This window comes from Petromyzon marinus, unplaced genomic scaffold (genome assembly GCF_048934315.1).
Source record: "Petromyzon marinus isolate PM22_M1 ecotype Great Lakes invasive population unplaced genomic scaffold, UKy_Petmar_22M1.pri1.0 PM_G_Scaffold_45, whole genome shotgun sequence".
In the NCBI taxonomy this organism is placed as follows: Eukaryota; Metazoa; Chordata; class Hyperoartia; order Petromyzontiformes; family Petromyzontidae; genus Petromyzon; species Petromyzon marinus.
Window position 1 is genome coordinate 16,646 of NW_027422997.1, and position 20,351 is coordinate 36,996.

Here is a 20,351-nt window from a genome sequence, read left to right on the forward strand (position 1 = left end):
ACAGTAGGGGCCACAGGTGGTGCATCAGCCAGTCATCTCAGTCATCTCAGTCAGTCGACCCGTGGGACTTGGGTCTGCCCCATTACCTCCTGCCCGCGGGCGTTCGACACTTCACGTGGCCTCAAGGTGCACATGGCCTGGCAAACATCGTGGTGACATCACCGCCACTTAGTGGCGAATGGCGGTTGTTGTGTGTCTGTGTGTGTGTTGGTGTGTGTGTCTGTGTGTGTCTGTGTGTGTCTGTGTGTGTGTGTCTGTGTGTGTGTCTGTGTGTGTCTTCATAGGTGCTCACTAACAGCACTTGCCCCTACAGTCTGTTAAGGCTATATAGGGGGATATTTGTCTTTGTGTCTGTGTGTGTGTCCGGCAAAACAACCCCCTACCTCCTCGCAGTGCCGGACGGGCAACTCTGTCGTGGACAGAGCTGTGGGGGGAGGCCCAATTTCTGATTGAAATTAATATTAAAAATAATTCTGCCATTTTTAAAAATAATAATAATAATAATAATCGATAAATAAATAAATATAGCACCCTCAAACCCGCTACCTCCCACAAGCACCAAACATCTGGAGGTCGTAAAAGGCCATTAAATAATAAACTCCGTGGCAAAGGGAGGTAAACGACTATCTGCAAAATCTCCAGATTGCCAAAGGACAGTTCACAAACAGGGCAAACGGACATTATAACTGATATATTTTTTTGTATAGAAAAAGTTGAAGCTTGGCTATAAGAATAAGTCGACATTATAGACTGCAGTATTCCTTATATTATTTCTTATTGTATCTTTCTATCTACGTGACTTTACTAAGTCACGTAGATAGAGTTCCTGCAATCACGAAAACTTAAGTCCAAACTAAGCTATATCTCTGACCTCGAGAATAAAAAGCACGGATCCCTGGATGCAGACAGGGAGCAAAAAGTAATAAAACCCTTGAAATACCGGAGGAACATCTAATGACATTACAAATCTCGGTTAAACATAAACCAAATAATAATCACAAGAGATTCGACCTAGGGTGACTCAAAATAGATACAAGAAAATAGGTCAAACACACAAGACCAGATAATATATATTCCATGAAATCAGAGCATCCCTGGCCACCTTTGTCTTCCAACAATTTGACACAAACACATGGTAGCCATAAAATACGTATGAAGGGAGAGTGCCTCCCCTCCCTAATAGGAGAAACCACGGAGAGAGGGGTTGGGAATGCAAACAAACAAAATGTGATGGTAAAACAGTCAATGGGGGGGGGGGCAGCCAGGCCGCTGCTGCCACGGGAGGAGGACGGTGACACAGGGCATCTGTTTTTTTTCTCTCTCGCAAGAGACGCGGAGAGAGGAGAGAGAATTTCACATTTAAGCTCGGCATTTAAGCTCGATAAGGGACAGCTCGGCGAGCGACAGGAGAGGGCGGCGAGCGGCAAGCTCCGGGGTGAGACTCTGCAATCAACCAGGGATGGAGAGACTTGCCGAGTAGCGATGTGTCACCGAGTACGAGTTTAGAGCTGACAGAAGAATAATGGGCAAGGGTGTCTGCCACCAGCGAACGAACTGCACACGCAATCGGGCATCGACAAGCAGCACGGGGCAGGAGGGAGTGCGTGCAACGCAGCTCCTCCAGCAGTGGAAGGAGCCTGCTGCTGTCAGCGGACCAGCGGCGAGCGTGATCGAGCATCTTCAAGGACAAGCAACGTGCCGACGCAGCTCCTCCAGCAGTGGAAAGAGCCTGTATCTGCCAGCAGACGGGCAGCTAAGCCGACAAGAAAAAGCAACGAAGCCGTTGTAAGACACGCCCACCCTCACACCCTCACCGCTCCGCAGGGGACAAACACATTTTTGATACAAGGGATGCCCAACCTCGGCGTTTGCTTAACACAAGAAGATCTACAACACTTACACATCAACACATACAAGAAGACTCATGATAAATGCATCAACTATTAGCTGATAACGAAGAACATTGCGTCCCATTGAGTTACGTGGATAGAGACATTTAGAAGTATTTTAGTCGTTATTTTTTTCTCTTTATTTTTAATTGCATAACTATTACCAATGAATTCATTAATGAAACTAAACGTTTAGAAACCTACGTTACGCGTCTACACACTCACAGGGAGAATATTGTGTTGAAATCGTTCTTTTGATCACAGAATCTTGCCCACGAATTAATTGAAGCCTCAGCCAATTGATAAGCATTTGCTGAAGCAGGCACACTGTTGCACACCATTGTCCCAAGACATTTCGTAACTACATTATCTTCCCTATGAATTCATTGTCGTATACTTTTGCCTTCGGGACATGTTTCTTTATTGCCCTTCGTATGAACGTCGTTGCATTAATTTTTAAGGACTTTTTCCTATCACTGTATATGCTCGCGTTACTCTAAGGAATTAATCAATTATTCTGTTACCCAGGTTAACAACGTGATCAATGAGGGTTAAATGTATGGATCGATGAGGAGAACATCTCCAGGAGTACTGTGTTGACAATTCCAAGCATAATAGTTCGCATATTAGAGTGTTATGTTTTTGTTTAGAAATTAAAATTGCTTAACCCAGAAGTGTCTGAGTGGTGCCTTCCTAAGTTCATGCATAATAATCTTAACTGTTTCCTGCGGTGAGATTTGAATTTGGAGGCCTGACATGAACACACTAATACATAATCCGTAAATGTTAAAGCGAGAATAATTGTATTATACCGATTGATAATTCGACCCTAGACGACGAAGCAAAGTTTAATCTAGCATACTTACAGCACACCTGCATAACCTCATACAATTAATTGTGTGATCCCGATTGATAATACTACCCTCGTCAGCGAGGCGGGGCCTAATAATCATAAGGGCTTGCATTAGCATAATCGCACACAGATGTAGCGCCGTAAATGGGCTGCAAATATCCGCAATGGCGGACAGTGCCCATCAGGGGCGGTACAACTAAAATGGTGGGAGAAACCGTTATGATTCCTAGCCTGGGGGGTGAGGGGGCTGCGGGGTATTCTACGATCCCCCGCAGACCCCTCCCAACGGGTGGGGGCTGTGGGGTGTTCTACGATCCCACAGAGCCCCGCCCCTCGGATATAAACTGTATATAAGGAGGGCCTATGGAGAGGTTAGAGGCAGTTGCAGCTGAAGACTGAAGACCGAAGACTGAAGGCAGCTAGACCAGGACCCTGGACCCTCGAGCCCGCTGCCCTTCTAAGGGCCGGGTCGAGCTTGGACCAGTGGTCGGACGAGTACCATACCAGGGTCGGTCAGAATAGCTTCCCCGAGGTCATGGATAGCCGGAAGGTGGGAAGCCAGCAGGGGGCAGTGTTAAGCCACAATAGCCCGAAGGCTGTACCTTCCTAGCTAGGGGGCATAAGAGAGTTATTATAACAATATAAATAAACACACCGTGTTGCCTCTACTTTATCGTCTCCGTCTCCATAAAAGAACACGCTACATTTGGTGTCAGAAGTGGTCATGGAGACTTAGAAGGAGACGCCGTGCTCTGGGCCCGGATGGCGACGATATCGCGCCGGACACCGGGGTCATGGCGACCCCGGCCGCGGGTGACGAGCCGCTGCCGGCTATGCAGCTGCCCGTGCTGCCGCTCGCCGCCTTACCTCCTGTTCGCCGCTCGCTCCAGGAGGCGCATTTCTGCCTTACAGAGCTGCTCAACTCCGCCGCGACCATCCTCGGCGACATCCATCGCGAGGATGTGGCGCTGGGAATGGAGGGTGCGGCCCCCTCAGGCGCGCAGCCGGTTCCCGCCATCAAAACCGAGGCCGCCGCCATCGCCGTTTCCGCTTCCGCCGGTGCCGCGGTGCACCACGGACCTGACGTCACGTCCGGGCCGGGCGGCGACTAATCTGCAATAACCTCGTCATCACAAGTGCGAGCACTACCCGCGGCCTCCATCTTGGGGGCAACGTCATCAGCAGCGGGGGCCGAGGAGTTCCCTGCCGACCGGCTGCATCCCGTACAGCAACGCCTGCCGGCGCTAAAATAGTTTTCAGCAGCCGGTGGAGATTGGGCTGCTTTCCAGCGTCGGTTCGACTCCCACAGGGAGTTGACCGGGTGGTCGGAGGCAGAGGCGCTCCGTGCCCTCCCGACCTTGCTTGACGACGACGCCTTGGCTTCATTCATTACGCTGCCGTTGCGGGTTCGCTCCACATTGCAAGGTGCTTTTCGCAACATGCAGGCCATTAATGGTCCGCCGTCCGACACCCGTCACCATTTTGACATTCGAACACGGACCAACTCGGAGTTGGCCCTTGCCTACCGCAGCGTGCTGCTGGCCCTGGCGTGAGCCGCATACCCGCGCCTGGACCAGGAAGGCATCGACTCCCTCGTCCTGCAGAAGCTGCTGCGCCTCGCTCGTGAGTTTCGTGTCATCCTCCTAGCGGCTGACGATGACGACTTCTCCTCCCTGCGAGCTGCACGAAGTATTCACGCACACCTCCTGCAGTGGGACGAAACCATCGCAGCCTGTGTCGATGCCACCAACAACTGCGACTCTGAGGATGACCAGCAGCCTGCGCGGGCCTTTGCGTCTGCCTCAACGAGCGGATGGCGATCAAGCAGCAGCAGCAGACCACGCGATGATATGCGCCGCCCGGAACGGGGGATCACGCCCTTGGACGGCTCATCGGTGATCTGTTACAACTGCGGCCTGTGGGGCCACGTCTCCTCCGGCTGCCTGGCTCCACGTCGCGGCAACGCAGGATCTCGGGATCAGGACCAGCGACAACCATCAAACCCGTGACAGACTCAGGCAAGTAGCGGCACCTCAAGCTCTCGGCCCCCACTCGACACACATGCAATCCATCACATTCCGTGGGTTGGGCGTGTGACGGACGGGGGAGAGCTAATAAATGGGAGTAAAGATCGAGCGCTGGGACCGAGTCAGTGGTCCCAGTTAGCCCATAGAGTAGTCGCTGCGGCAGCAGGATCCTCCTCGATAATTGGATTCATTGAGAGGGTGGAGGTCCTTGTGCTAGTCGACACGGGCGAGTCAGCAACTATTTTTTCAGACCTAATTTTCAATATACTTCCCCAGTCCTGTCGTTCCTTGCGGCCAGTTGACGTCCCATGCTTCGCCGCTAATGGAGGATCGTTGGGAATAATGGGTATTATCAACATACAAATTCAAATTGGCGATATCAAATTAGAGGGTCCAGTGCTTGTTTCATCCACACTCGCGGTGCCTTGCCTGCTTGGTACTGATTTTTTGGCAAAAATGCCCATTAAAATCCTTGTAAATCAGGTATGTCCCCAATGCGCGCGACGAAAGCCTGCCTATAATCCGTCGTGTCCTCCATTGCAACCTATTAAGGTATCCAGAGTGAACAAACTAGTTGCGCTCAACATTTTGGGGCCTTTCTCTGTTACTCCTAGGGGTAACAAGTACCTCCTGGTTGGGGTTGAATATTTTACCCGCTGGCCTATGGCTTGGCCACTACCCAACCAGTCGGCGGCAGCCATCACAGAGGCCTTCCTCCACGGCTATGTCCTGGATAAGGGTGCTCCAGAGCGGCTGCTGACCGATCAGGGAAATAATTTTTCGTCCAAACTGCTGCGTGAGGTCTGCGACTTGTTGGGCACACACCAGGTACGCACCTCCCCTTATCACCCTTAAATGGATGGCATGGTGGAGCGATTTAATAGGACTCTCACTGCCATGCTGAGCCACCAAGTATCCGACTCACAGATTGATTGGGATCTTCATATCCCCGGGGTTCTGGCCACCTATCGATTGGCTCCTCATGCCATTCTATTTAATGTATGGCAGGGAGGCAAACTCCCCGGTGGATATTCAATTACGCGTCGCTCAGAGTTCCCTAAATTCAAACTTTCCGAGCACATTCGGTTAAATATCCGCAAGTTTATGGAAGCAAGAGTGGCGGCAAAACATAATTCGGAGGCCCGTCAATTGGCCAATGAGCGCCTGCGGAATCTCAAAGTTTCCTCGCATACATGGTCCGAGGGTGACAGGGCATGGATTCACTGTCCTCAAGTACCATTGTCAACGTCACCCAAACTTTTAAAACCTTGGAGGGGGCCCGTAGATGTTGTGAAGGTTGTTCGGCCACAATGTGTAAAAGTCCGCCATAGTAAACGATGCTGGTTTGTGCACCCGTCGCGCTTAAAACCCTTTTTACCATTTCTTGATACTCAAACTACACAAAGGGGCCGAGAACGTGAATTGTCCGATGAGCCGAGTCGTGCGGTTGCCAAGCCTAACTTTCAGTATAGCCGTGTGCTTACCCCTCCGCAGTAACGGCGCCACGGAAAACTGCTACGGCCACACGGATCGCCTCATGCCCAGGCACACGCACTCGCAATTGTTGTACAAGTTTTGTTTAATTATTGTCATTGTATTTGACAGCTGAGATGGCTGAATGCTACGTTGGGGGGGGGGGGGGGGGTGATGTAGCGCCGTAAATGGGCTGCAAATATCTGCAATGGCGGACAGTGCCCATCAGGGGCGGTAACAACTAAAATGGCGGGAGAAACCGTTATGATTCCTAGCCTGGGGGGTGAGGGGGCTGCGGGGTATTCTATGATCCCCCGCAGACCCCTCCCAACTGGTGGGGGCTGTGGGGTGTTCTACGATCCCACAGAGCCCCGCTCCTCGGATATAAACTGTATATAAGGAGGCCTATGGAGAGATTAGAGGCAGTTGCAGCTGAAGACTGAAGACCGATATATAAATAAACACACCGTGTTGCCTCTACTTTATCATCTCTATCTCCATAAAAGAACACACTGCACATTCGCATACATTAATACAATTTAATTATGTGCACAATTTATGCGCATAATTACATCAATTAACATAACTTCGGACAGTTACGCATATTTCCACATTTCCTTTAATTATTATTATTTTCACTAAAATTTCAAGACCCGGCATATACAACATCCCTCCCCTCATGGCGTCTGTGACCACCACAGGGGCTAAACAGGGTCTCTGGACGGGTGCGAGGGGCTGGTAACCCTCCACCTTCAAAAATTTAGCTCAAAACCACGAATTATAAATGTAACTAATAAGCTTGTGCCGGAAGCCCCATGGGGGACAGGCGTCTATGACGTCTCCTGGCCAAACCCCAATTGGCGGAGCCAGGAGATTGAATCTCTACCCTCGGGGCTCCTCCAGAAACAATGAAAAGCCACTTCGTGTGGTCACGTGGAATGTTCGAACGCTCACTGCGAGGAAAGGCTGCCACTCCTCTATTGGACCGGCACCGCCTGGATCTCTGTAGCATTCAGGAGGTCCGGTGGACCGGTTCTGGCTCCTGCCACCATGAGGGGTCGACAGTCCTCTACTCGGGGCAGCAGACTGCCAAACAACAGAGAGTGGCTCTTCTTTTGAACAAAAGAATGAAGAGGGTGTGGGAGCGTGGCGAGGAGTGGTGGTCGTGGTTACTTATGCCCCCACCGAAGACGAACATCCGTGGAGGGATGCAGGCAAAGCCGATGAGTCAGATGCCTTCTATAATCTGTCACAGGTGCTGGCTAAAGTGGCCCCTCGGGATAGTCATCTTGTTGGGTGACTTCAATGCCCGAGTTGGTCATGATGCTGGCACCTGGTCTGGAGTGATTGGAGGGCATGGGCCAGATCAGCTCAATAACAACGGTAGGAGGCTGCTAGATTTTTGTGCAGCCCATGGGCTTGTAATTACCAACACGCTGTTCCGGCATCGGCGCATCCACACAACATCATGGATGCATGCCGGGTCAAAGCAAGCACATCTGCTGCACTACATAGTGACGGACCAGTGGATGCGAGCCCATGTCCTTGACACCAGGACCTACCGTGGAGCTCATCTGCCCTCTGACCATCGACTTGTCATCTGTGAGATGCGCCTGCCATTCTTCCACTCCGGTGGTGGGTGTACACCCAGGACCCCATTCCAATCTAAAGTGGCCTGGTCTCAGTTATTTGATGAAAGTTGCAAGCGAGAATTTCATCATCGCTTGCGGCTGGGGTTGGCATTGTCCCCCACTCCTCCTGATGTCGAGGGTAAATGGATGAGGTTTAGCACTGTGACTCATGCAGCTGCATTGGCTGCTTTGAGTACGCAGTCCAGACCTCCCCAGAGACCCTGGCTGACAGAAGAGGCCTTCAGGATAGTTGAGAAAAAACGACAGGCCCACTGTCATCGGCTACAGAATCCCACGTCAGAGAATGAGGAGGCTTACCACAGCCTTCGCTCGGAGGTTCAGAGAGCCGTGAGGCGCTGCAAGGATGGGTGGTGGTCGCGGGTTGCTGAGGAGATGGAGTCTGCCTCAGTAGCCTATTTAACTCCATCAAAAAAGTAACCTGCAGCGCCACACCTATTAACATCATTAGAGGAAAATACGGTGATCCAATCTCCGACCCCCAGGAACAGGTTTGCAGATTTGCTGAGCATTTCTGTGAGGTCCTGGGGGAGGGGAAATCCCTCAGCCAGGAAAACATCGTGGCAGAAAGTGGGGATGACCCTACTGAGGCTGCGGTGCCTCAAATATTGGAAGAAGTTGCCCCCTTTGAGTGGCTGGCTGAGGTGCCATCTGAAGGCGATCCGGAGTCTGAGACCAGGAAGGCACCGGGCAGAGATGATCTCCCAAGTGAAATGCTGAGGGAGGGTGGGGTTTGTGCACAAACTGCCCTATATGACATCATAACAACAGTCTGAACCACTGGATGGGTTCCGCAGGATTGGAAGGATGCCCTGGTGGTCCCCCTCTTTAAGAAGGGGGACCGCACAGACTGTAATAACTACAGGGGCATCTCACTTCTCAGTGTGCCGGGAAAGGTCCTGGCAAGGATTATTCAACATCGCCTTGCCAGGCATGCTGAGGAGAGGTTTCAGGAAAGGGCGGTCCTGCACAGATGCCATATTTTCTGTCCATCTGCTACAGCAGAGGTGTAGGGAATTCCAACAAGACCTACATCTCTGCTTTATTGACCTGGTCAAGGCCTATGATACCATCAGTAGGCCTGGGCTCTGGGTTGTTTGTGCTTTTGGCGTCCCAGGCCCTCTGCTCACGATCATTAAGGACCTTCATGATGGTGAGCAGGCCCGGGTAAAACTACGTGGCCAGGAGTCAGAGCCATTCCCTGTACACCCTGGGGTACGGCAGGGATGTCCTCTGGCTTCCACATTATTTGACATCTATTTTGACCACGTTGTTCGTGAAGCCTTCAATAGCTGTACCGGGGGATTCTCCATTTGGTACAGATATAATGGGAGGCTGATCGATGCCCGAGTGCGGTCAAGGGATGGCTCCATATTGCTCAACCACGTTATGTATGTCGATGATTTGGTAATAGCTGCTCGTTTAGAGGAGGAGTTGGAGACGCTGCTGCTGAGACTGGAGCGTGCCACTAAGAGATGGGGTCTTACCATCAGCCCCACCAAAACTAAGCACCTGCCTGGGTATTTTTTACCATCGAACACTCCACCCCCACAACTCCCAACCGGTGATGGGGCAGTTGTGGAGAGAGTGGAGAGTTTCCCATACCTGGGCAGTGTGCATATGACCGGCTCCAGTTTGACAGCAGAGGTCTCACTCCGAATCAGTCGAGCGGCAATATCTTTTCATCGGTTGTAACGCTGTGTGGAAGCTACCTGGTCTGTCGCTCCGCACTAAGCTTCACGTTGTCTCGGCCACGGTCATTCCCTCCCTTCTCTACGCTTGCGAAACGTGGACCCCCCTAATGGAACATCTTCGCCGGTTAGAAACATTTAGGCTAGCCTGCCTATGATCCATCCTGGGTTTAACCAGGCTGGATTGTGTGAGGAGCTCACAAATCCTTGAAAAATCTGGGCAAGGTCCCATCCGTGAGCTCCTCCGGCAGGCAAGGCAGCGTTGGCTGGGTCATGTAGCCCGCATGCCCAGCCTAAACAGCTTTTGTTCGGCCGGATCGAGGGGCTACATGGGCGCGGAATGGGCTAGAGAAGATATGGAGTGATGTGGTACAGGAGGACGTGGAGCTGAGTGGACATGCCGATGACTGGTACCAGCGGTGTCAAGATCGGCCTCTGTGGAGGAGGCTCGTGAAGAATGCTACTGGGCAGTTGGAGGCAGTCGCCCTCCATCAACAACGGAGGGCGGAGGAGCGACGCTCATAACAACGAGCGGAGCACCGGGTGGCTTTGTGTGTGTGTCTGTGTGTGTGCCTCCCATACAAATCCCATCTGCCCATAATTTCGACCCCGCGTCTCCCCCCCCCACCTCCCACGTGTCCCTGCTCCACCACCCTGCTGCTCACACCGCCCCCCTCCCAATAACCCCCCCCCCTCGTGCCTGTGCTGCCCGATACGAGCAGGTAGCCGAGAAGCGGCCTTCACGCACGCGGTGATCTCGGCCGCCGTGGTGTACGCCATCACGTCGGCGTGCAGCCAGGGCGACTGGAGCGAGTGCGGCTGCGACCGCGCCAAGCAGGGGGGCTTCTACAACGCGCAAGGGGGCTGGCACTGGGACGGCTGCTCGGCCGACCTTAGCTACGGCCTCGAGTTCTCTCGCCTCTTCATGGACGCGCGCGAGGTCAAGCAGAATGCGCGCACGCTCATGAACCTGCACAACAACGCCGCCGGGCGCAAGGTGCGTGGGTGCGCATGCGAAGGCGTGCGTGGGTGCGCGTGGGTGCCCCACCTTGCTCGTCGTCTTCCCACGACGCCTTTCAATCAGCTGTCTCCGCAGATGACGACGACACGCGTGCCCTTCGTTTACAGATCTCACTCTTCATTTGAATAGGAAAGGTTGACGTCAATCATCGGCGCGCAATGACTTCATTTACTCGTGAACGTATACCGTAGGGGCGCACGCGGCGGTGGTATAACGGGTCAGCAAATCAGAAGTCTTCGCTTGGGTCCTCCGGGCGCGGCATGACGTTCTAATTGCGGCAGTAATATGAGCTTAGTTGTCTTGTGGTTGTTGTTGTTGTTGTTATTTGACTTGCATCCCACTGGGATTTTTGCACACAGCGTTGGTGTACGGTGCTATTTCAGGAATATTTTGATATTTTTTTCCTGTATTTTCTGTTTGCACAGTCACATAGTCATATTAAGATGTTTTTTTGTTCATGTTTTTTGTTTGTTGCGGTTGCACCCGATTCATGGGCCGAATGGCTCACAGGGTTATACCTAATAAATGAACTATGAACAATGAGCAACGCCGCAGTTAGGCGACTGGCGCGCCACGTGCGGTGGGGTGAAGTGTGGGGGTTATCCAAAACGTCTGGCCACTGTGGGAGAGCAGAGCAACATGCCCTCTATAGGGGAAGGCTCTTGAGGGCTCCCTCGATTGGATGGCCTTCTGACAGCGGTGGTGCGACAAAGCAGGTTTGCAGTGCTGCACTTTTACCTGTTCCTTGCACCTGACATTGGTGGCTCCATTGCCATTGAGGACCTCCTTCCTCCAAGGTCCTCTAGGTCAGGGAAGCCGAATAGGAGCTCACCCGGTGCTTTCATCTTGCCTGCACGGCCACGGGGATGTGGCACGCACAATTGTGTGGCGACAGACAGGCGACTTTGCTTCGGGAGAGTTAGTGTGGACATCTTCAGACGGGTTCCTGACATCGATACACCGTGAATCTATTTTCACAGATAATCTTTAAACATGTTTGTCGTCAAATTGACGTGATTTTCTTGTATTCGACGCGAGTGTCATTCTTGTATTAGCAGTTAACAAAATCAAAACTCAACGCTAAGCATACTTGCGGCCGATAGCGTATTTTTGACTCCATTGCACAGCTACTGTTACAACGCTCACATGGGGCAGAAACACTCTCCACAGCCCCACGCATTCAGGGGCAAGAAGCCATTCCTGTGTACTGTGTGTGGGAAAGCATTTGCACATTCTTCAACTCTTCAAGCTCATCAGAAAACACACACGGGCGAGAAACCATTCTCGTGTTCTGTGTCTGGAAAGGCATTTGCACGCAACTCAATTATTCAAGATCATCAGAAAACACACACGGGTGAGAAGCCATTTCCGTTTTCTGTGTGTGGGAAGGCATTTGCACGGTCATCAATTTTTCAAGACCATCAGAAAACACACACGGGCGAGAAGCCATTCCCATGTTCTGTGTGTGGGAAGGCATTTGCATGGTCATCAATTATTCAAGACCATAAGAAAACACACACGGGCGAGAAGCCATTCCCATGCTCTGTGGAAAGGCATTTGCACAGTCATCAAAACTGAACAGGCATCAGAAGATCCACGATGATAGGAAACTGAAATCAAACGTTGAACTTCAAGGTGCTGCAATGAAACCTGAAGAAGATTCCACCTTCGATCCCATGCAGTTGGATCCCGAGAGATGGCTGGATGTAATGGAGTGGCTCGAGAGTCAAACCGAGAGCTCGGAATGACTGAAAAATAATGTTGCATGTGATTTACCTAATTAAGCTGTATTGAGTACTTTTGTGTGTTTATTTTAGACCAAGTAATACATTACAATTGATTATATCCGTAACCATGGGGACATGATGTCACCGTCCCGCCCCCTGTGCATGACGTCACCATACGTGACATCATCGTACCGGAGGTGAGCGTGACATGATGTCACTAACTACTATACATCACACCTCCCCGTGAAAAAAAATCAACCGACCCGGCTGCAACCCTTACAAAAGTGGAGCCCCGGCAACCCAGATAGATAGACATTAATGTAACAACAATGGTAACCGACACGCAAGAACGGGCAGACACGCATCAATCAGAAAACCGCGGTGTCTTAGAGCGTGTCCGTGTGGCCGGTCCATCTGCATGGCTCAAGTCCAACTTCGGAGAACAACAGGTAGAGCAGGAGTGACGAACAGGCGCTCCACTACACCTTCAAGTCCACATCCGGTCAGCACGACCGGTGACTCCAAGCGTGGCAGGCGCCGGAAATCTGTGACGAGAGGGAGAACCCAACCTCCTGAGGCACAGCACCATAAAACGCGCCTCAGCATGTCGGACACGACAGCCACCCTGCCCCAGGGAGTAGAGAAGATTGTATACCGCCCAGCGGGAGAAAAGAAAACAAAAATATATAGATTCTGACGCGTTGGATGCACAACCAACACCGGTAATCGAACTGAAATCACACAATCACCCCATGGATGGCAGGGTCCCACACCACCCTGCCACCGTCCCATCCGTCAGGTGGTGAGAAGGCACCCATCTACACACACCAATTAATATTCCGGACGTCTGTCTACGTCCCGGGTCGAGAAGTCATACTTCAGGGTCGACCCATGTACTGGGCAAAGAAGTCGCACTTCAGGGTTGCTCCAGTATCTACATTTTAAAATGTATTTATAAAATCGACATGACACAAAAAATATGCCTGCTCTTGCCCAGAAATGGCGACCGCACGCGCGAACCGCATCTTCGTGGTTTCCCGCGCTTGCGTCCCAGCAGCCCTCACTGAGGACCACCACAGACATTACATGTCACCTGTTAGCTACCATCCTAAAACCGCGCGCGTCGGCCATATCGGGGGGAATTTCCATGTTACCACCCCACAACCTTTCCAACGCAGCGTCACAACCAGTTGCACGCGTCGGCCGTATCGGGGGGGAATACCACGTCACCACCCCACCGCCTTTCCGACGCGGTGTTACATTGGAACAGTTTCACGTGTCAGCCGTATCGGGGGGAATTTTAAAGCGCGTTTCTCTCCAAGACTCGCATTGCAGCATTCGGTTGTACACAATCGAGCGGAGAGAGCGATGCGATCTGGAGGCAATCCACAGCCCAACGCACCCCTGATCCACACAGAACCCAAGGGGCACCCTCGAACCCACCAGCGAGTTCGAACCGCACCGGTCATGTATATTTCAAAAATCCCACACAACCGCAACCATGGGATTTCCACGGGGCTTCGGCACAAAACTCAAGAACCACGCAACACTCAGTCATTCCACCCACAATCGCAATTTTGCAACATCACAACACATACAAATGTTTTAAATTAGGATCCCCCCATGAATCAATCCAATGCCGAATGGTCCAAATAATCGACGATGTCGTGCAATGCGGTACATGCAGTATATGCAGTATACGCAGTCCGTACATTGTCAATCATTTGGAGCAAAGCTCCATCCAGTCCGCACATGGCAACACACACAAGCAATACTCCAGACAATCCGTACATAGTAAATAATCACAAGCAAGTACCCAACAGTCCATACACTGTTAACACTCTCGAGCAAGGATCCATAAGTCTATAAATTGATAACAATCACGAACAAAGCTCCATATGGCCTGTACCTTGGCAACAATGACGATCAAAGTTTCTCCCAGTCACACATGAACAATCACGAGCGAAGCTCCATACAGTATACACAATAACAATCGCGACTCCGCAACAACAAAAACGATGTAACAACGCGAGTCGTTAACACGGCAACCCACAGGATGTTAATGGGACTCGGGACACCCGACAACAAATTAATCATTAACTGCCCCCTGAAGATAACGATCCCGACGCCGTAATTAACAACAACCACTGTTACAAAGCAGACACCCGCCACGCACACAACCTGACTAACACGCTCCGCAACCCAGCGAGGTAAAAACAAAACACACGCGCAAACGCAACCCGGCGCACGCGAGATGGGTGAAGTTATTTTTTTTTTTAGGGCCGGGTGCTTATTGTCATGTCACGACTCGCCTGTGAGGCTGTGACGAGCAGAGGACGCCAGGGTGGAGACTTTAACACCGTGAAAGATCTTGGACGGTGAGCGTGGCATCCTCTTGCGACCCGAACCGGCCCCCCGCACTCGAACAGAAGACGGGGACGTCACCAAGATGGCCGGAGATCCCCTCCCGCCGGTGTAGAAAATGACGGGAACATGTTATTGGCGGTGAATGGCGGCCACTCGTGCAGCGTTTCTTGGGTTTCCCGCACGCACGGGAACAGCGGCAATGGAGCCGTCTCCCCGCGGCCCCGGCATCCCGACTCGTTCGACTGGCTCCTCCAGCTTGGAGCTCGGTGAGCAGTGCCGCCGCCCCAAGCAAAATAATAAAAGAAAAATAATCGGCGGGGCGGCGCTGTGCTGCGCGACGCTCTCACCCAGGTGGCGGCGGCAGCGTGGAGACGCAGCCCCCGACCCGCTGTACGCCGCCAGGCAGTGGGTAACCGGGCCGCAAACCCCCGGGGCCACGTGGGGAACCTTCCCTCGCCGTCCTCCTCCATCGAAGACGTCTCGGTAAGTCGTCGTCTTCTTAACAGGTTTTACTTCTGACACCAGTTGTTGAGGCGTCAATGACGGCTCGGGGGCAGATCTTCGCGTAGGGGCTTGCGCCAGTTGTTTTATTAAAGACTTATCTTCGCACACGACTCCGTGTACTGCCCACTCACCGCTTACACTCCACACCCCAGGGGAAGGGCACCGGGGAGGTCCCTAGCACACCCACAGGCTCCCCGAGCCTGGTGCTAATTTCCCCCTACCCTGGGTCCCAACTTGCAACTTCACACGTTCCTGGCTCCCCGCAACGACCTCGGACACGTCACGGGTCCCAACCTAAATATCCCAGGGGGACATGATGTCACCGTCCCGCCCCCTGTGCATGATGTCACCATACGTGACGTCATCATACCGGAGGGCGAGCGTGACATGACGTTACTAACTACTACCCTACAGAAGTATTATAATTACACCGTGGTCATATTAGAATCGCACTTTGCTAATATGTATGTATAGTGTACGTGCATGTGAACTGTGCTCGTATGTACGTAGTATGTATGTATGCCATTTGGCCTTGCGAACCAGGGGTCGGATATGCGAACTGTGGGGTGCGAGATTAGGATCGATTGAAAATTATTAGAATAACACTATGGTAGTATTAGAATTACACTGAGCTAGAGTGTATGTTATATGTAGATGTGCATTGGGAGTCGTAAATGCATCCTGTGAGGTGCGTGGTTTAGATTAGCATCAAAATAAGTAACAATGTGGTCCTATTAGAATCTCACTATCTACTGCTGCTGTTTTGCGGGTGGCGGCTTCCGATTCTGGCTCTGCTCTTTCTTTCCTCGCCTGGATGGTGCCGCGGGACACAGCATCTCTTCTGACAGGCGTTGCAGCAGCTGGGTGATGGCATCCGTGAGTTTGTCAACTTTCTGTTCAAGTTGAGGCCGTCTCCCTCGTGGTCTCCTGTCTCCGGGCGTGCTGTGGGTTTCCCATGGCCGATGTGGAGCTGCATGTTGAATCGGGTGTAGACGTTATTTTAGCAATATATTTAAGGACAGTGTTGTGTTTAGAATGCGTCTAGACAAGGAAGGTGACTTGTTCTGCACGGGCAGCCCAAATGATTACAATTTCTGTCATTAAACAATTTACTCTTGAGTAGCATTCGTTTAGCCCCGCTGTCACGAACCTAAACGCAGTAATGTTGAAACAAAGTAAACTTTAGTCGCTCACATCTCAGCTCAGACATGATCATCGCAATTATTTCCAAAGACGTGTGGGGTCCCGCAAAAGTAGTGCCCGGCCACAAATAGCGGGAATCAGAATTGGGTGCGTCACCCTCGCAGGAAGGTGGTGTTCCGTGATGGGATAACGTCTTTGATCAAAGACTCTGATCAAACGCATCCGATTGATGCCCTTGATCGATGCTTTGCTCAACTCTGACGCTGTTAACTCTCACATAATAAGCTCTAACAGTGTGAACACTGCAACCTATAAACGTCAACCTATCCATTGTAACGGTATTAAAATAAATACTATAAGCTGCTAAAGTTTTGAATAACATAAATGTAGGTGCGGGATTGTAATCGCATGAGAATAATTTGAATCACACTGTGTGCGTAATGGCATCATACAAACATGGTTCCTCCAGTCTATAATATTTATTTCAATACAACACGTGTTTATAGTCAATATTAACAGCTGTGCACGTTTATTGCTCGAACTGCCTGGTTGCGATACACCTGACGGTCAAAAAGGTGACGCATCTGTGGGCTTCAACTCACCGCCTTATCTGCAAATAACCAGCCGTTAGAGACACAGTGCTAAGATGCCAAGGAAGCATCCATCGTGTGGCCCGAGCGAGAGCCCGCAGCAAGCACTCACGAGGTGTTGGCCAGGCTTTGGCTACACGCAGGTTCAGCGCTGCTGAGAGTGAAGCCTCCTGTAGACGCTCACTACAGGGCTTAACAGTCACCGACGGTCGATCTTCATCGGTATGCACGTCAATCCAACTCCGCGGAGACATTTCCACACGTTCCTAAATCCTTTACTGGAGAAGAAGGTTCTACAGATCACCCCTGATGCGTTCTAAACAGCGCTGCAACTGTGATTCTGTGAGAAGCCTTAGGCTACTGCAAGTGGCTATTTCTAACCCCCACAACGAGCACAGCCAAACCTGGACGAATTTCTCAGCCTAGGTCTATTAAAACGGTGCAGTAAACTGCCATAAGGTTCACCACAATACCTGTACCACAGCTCGGCACAAATACATTTCTGCCATCCGAACACAGATGCCGATTCCCGGACTGCAGGATTAAAACCTCGGTCCATTTTTGCCGCGAGGCACAAATGCCACAAATTTCCCCCCACTTCTGATGAGCACAGTTGCCTACGTACGGCACGAAAGAAGTTTGACGTACGTCCAACTGCGCTGCCACCCTGCCACTCCGAACACGGCAGTGACTGCTTCACGTCGAGAAGACGCCGATCGTTTTAATGTTGAAGACAATGTGTGAGCTCGAGAGACGACTTAACATCCCAATGCGGGTGGATCGAACCGATCGCGCGTCGTCCGGGGGTGGTGGCGCTGGGGGAGAACTCGACGCAGAACAAACCGTCACAGTCCCTGTGGCCACTTATCCACCCACTCCCAAAGTCCCCGGGGCGGCTGCCCTGAACGGCACACGCAGGCATCATCTTCAAAGTGGGTTGGAGTCGTTTTACTTAGAGAAGTCGGTGGGGGGGTGGGGGAGCTGTAGCGAGAATTGTAGTACGACGGTGGGGGTGGTAGGGGTGGTGGGGGAGCGATGGTGGGGGGCAAACATTGAGGGTGCGAGAGGGCCGACGATGGTGGGGGGAAAAGGAACACGGCACAGACCGCGGGGCCGTCATCTGGGGCGCCATTCTGCGTTTATGCTTTGCGCAAAAGTGCATATCTTTTTGTCAACCTTGTGGTCTGGGCAAGTTTAACAACTCAAAACGCCAACTTAAAAACTTATGGCAAAACCACCCACTAATTATTCACAGATATTTATTTCGTTAAAAAAACCCATCAGCTCTGTGTTCAATGATTACATTATTAAAGCACTATCCAAACGTCTCCACCTCAAGTATTGTGATATGGAGTTCTTTAACCCTTTCAGTGCAGGCGTTGGCCGCTGACTGGTTGGGCTAGAGCTGGCCCAACCAACGCGTCTTGTCGAGGAAATTAAATGCGGCAACTACAGCGGGCCCAGCTGTGTTGATGAGAATGTCCTACAGAGGCCGATGTGAGCATGATGCTACATAAACATCGGTGGGAAGAAGTTTTAAGTGAGCACACAGAGAAAGCTGCCAGACTACGTGCGGAATCGACAGCGAGGAGACTGGACGGCCTCAATAGGTGCGCTTTCAGCAGCCGTCGCAAGCTTTTAGAATGGAATCTAAAACCCAACTCATTTATCCAGCACATGCTCCCAGTCAGTTTATATTAGTTTGGCGCAGGAGAGAACTGACCTCAATGGTAATACAAACCAACAACAACAACTTCGTTTGTGTAAATTGGTGAAACAATACAACGGGCCTACATAGCCTGAAGATGGTCATCGTGAAGGCCAGGTTTTCCAGGCACATTTGCTCTATCCAGCACCTGAGACGCACGAGGATGCGTGACAACCAATTTGCTCTATCCAGCACCTGAGACGCACGAGGATGCGTGACAACCTATTGTAAGAAATGAGTTTGAACTTGCGAGTACAACGCAGTTGCTATTCACCAACTGCATATTTGCGGCACTGTGCAGTTGCTGCTCATTGTTGCGGCGTGATGGTCGCTCAAGCGACCGACGAGGCCGCGTGATTTACTCGGACTGATAATGCTTTTAAAATCTGGCTAGACAAACCCTTCACATTTTGCATACTTTACCGTTCTTTCATAAAAACGATCCTCTGCGAAAAAAATCTACATACGTCTTTCTTTAGGTAATCCGTTAAAATTAATATTTTACAGATGCCCTAAACCCAAAATATCAAAAATGTAATTGTTCCACAAAATGTTCATTGCATACAGCGGCAATGGTGCAAGATAAACTCTGCCTTATCGAAGCATTCCAATTATTAGCAGCAGGAAAATGTTGCAAATCTGTAGCGTACAATCACGTTTGGCGGTTTCGCTGCCGGATATCGGCCACTGTTGCTGCTGCCACTGCCAATTGCGTGAACGCGGAACGTCACCTCTGTGAGCCAAGGTAGAGGATGCGGACACAGCGTCACGGAGTGGCCACCAGCCCAGCGAGGACTCCACACCACCACCGCCGTCACCACCACCAACCACTACCCCAACCACCACCACTACCCGCCACCACCCCCACTGCCCAACCACCACCGCCATCATGCACTCTCTACTAGCAAAGAGAAAGATCCCCCATATAGCCTTAACAGACTGTTGGGGCAAGTGCTGTTAGCAAGCACCTATTGAGGCCGGCACAGCACACGAGGGGGTGGGTGGCCAACACCACGTCCGACCGCCTTTGTTTTCCCAGTGGCGATGTTTTTACGCAGCACACTAGGTACTCATTTGAGTCGACCTAGGGGAGGTCAATGACCGGTTCAGATAATCGTCAATGTTGTTGGTGGCCGTGAGCGAGAATCGAACTTGGGTCGCCGGGTTCGTAGCGCAGCGTAACGCTGCGCTAACCGCTACACTACTCCCACCACCATCACCACCAACATGCTCGCCAAAGCTGACTCAAGAGACAAGACCAATAGGCAACCATATGCCTCCTCCACATATGCAAAAATATATAAATGTTTTACAGATCCACCTGGGAGCGCAGAATTTTAGCAATGGTTCAACACAAGTAAACTCTGGGCCAGTTTCGACATTCAGTGTGTCATCGGGCTTACTTGAAAAAAAGCTCAAACTGCCAGATGTTTATAGGCAAGGACCCTCTTTGTTAGATGTCGGTCCGAGCTTTGCGTTTGAAGGCCGTGTGGCTGGTAGAATGCTCCGATTAGCACGGTTGACTACGTATGTTGTGACATAAGTTGAACATGCATACATACAAAGTAAAGTATACTTGTATTCTATGTGGAGGGACAGATATGGAAAGGGGGCACATCTTATGTTTAGTTATTCTGTTACTTGTACTCTCCACGACGCTGACGTCTGCGTTGCTCGACTCAGCCGATCATCCCCCAGGGTTAAGATAA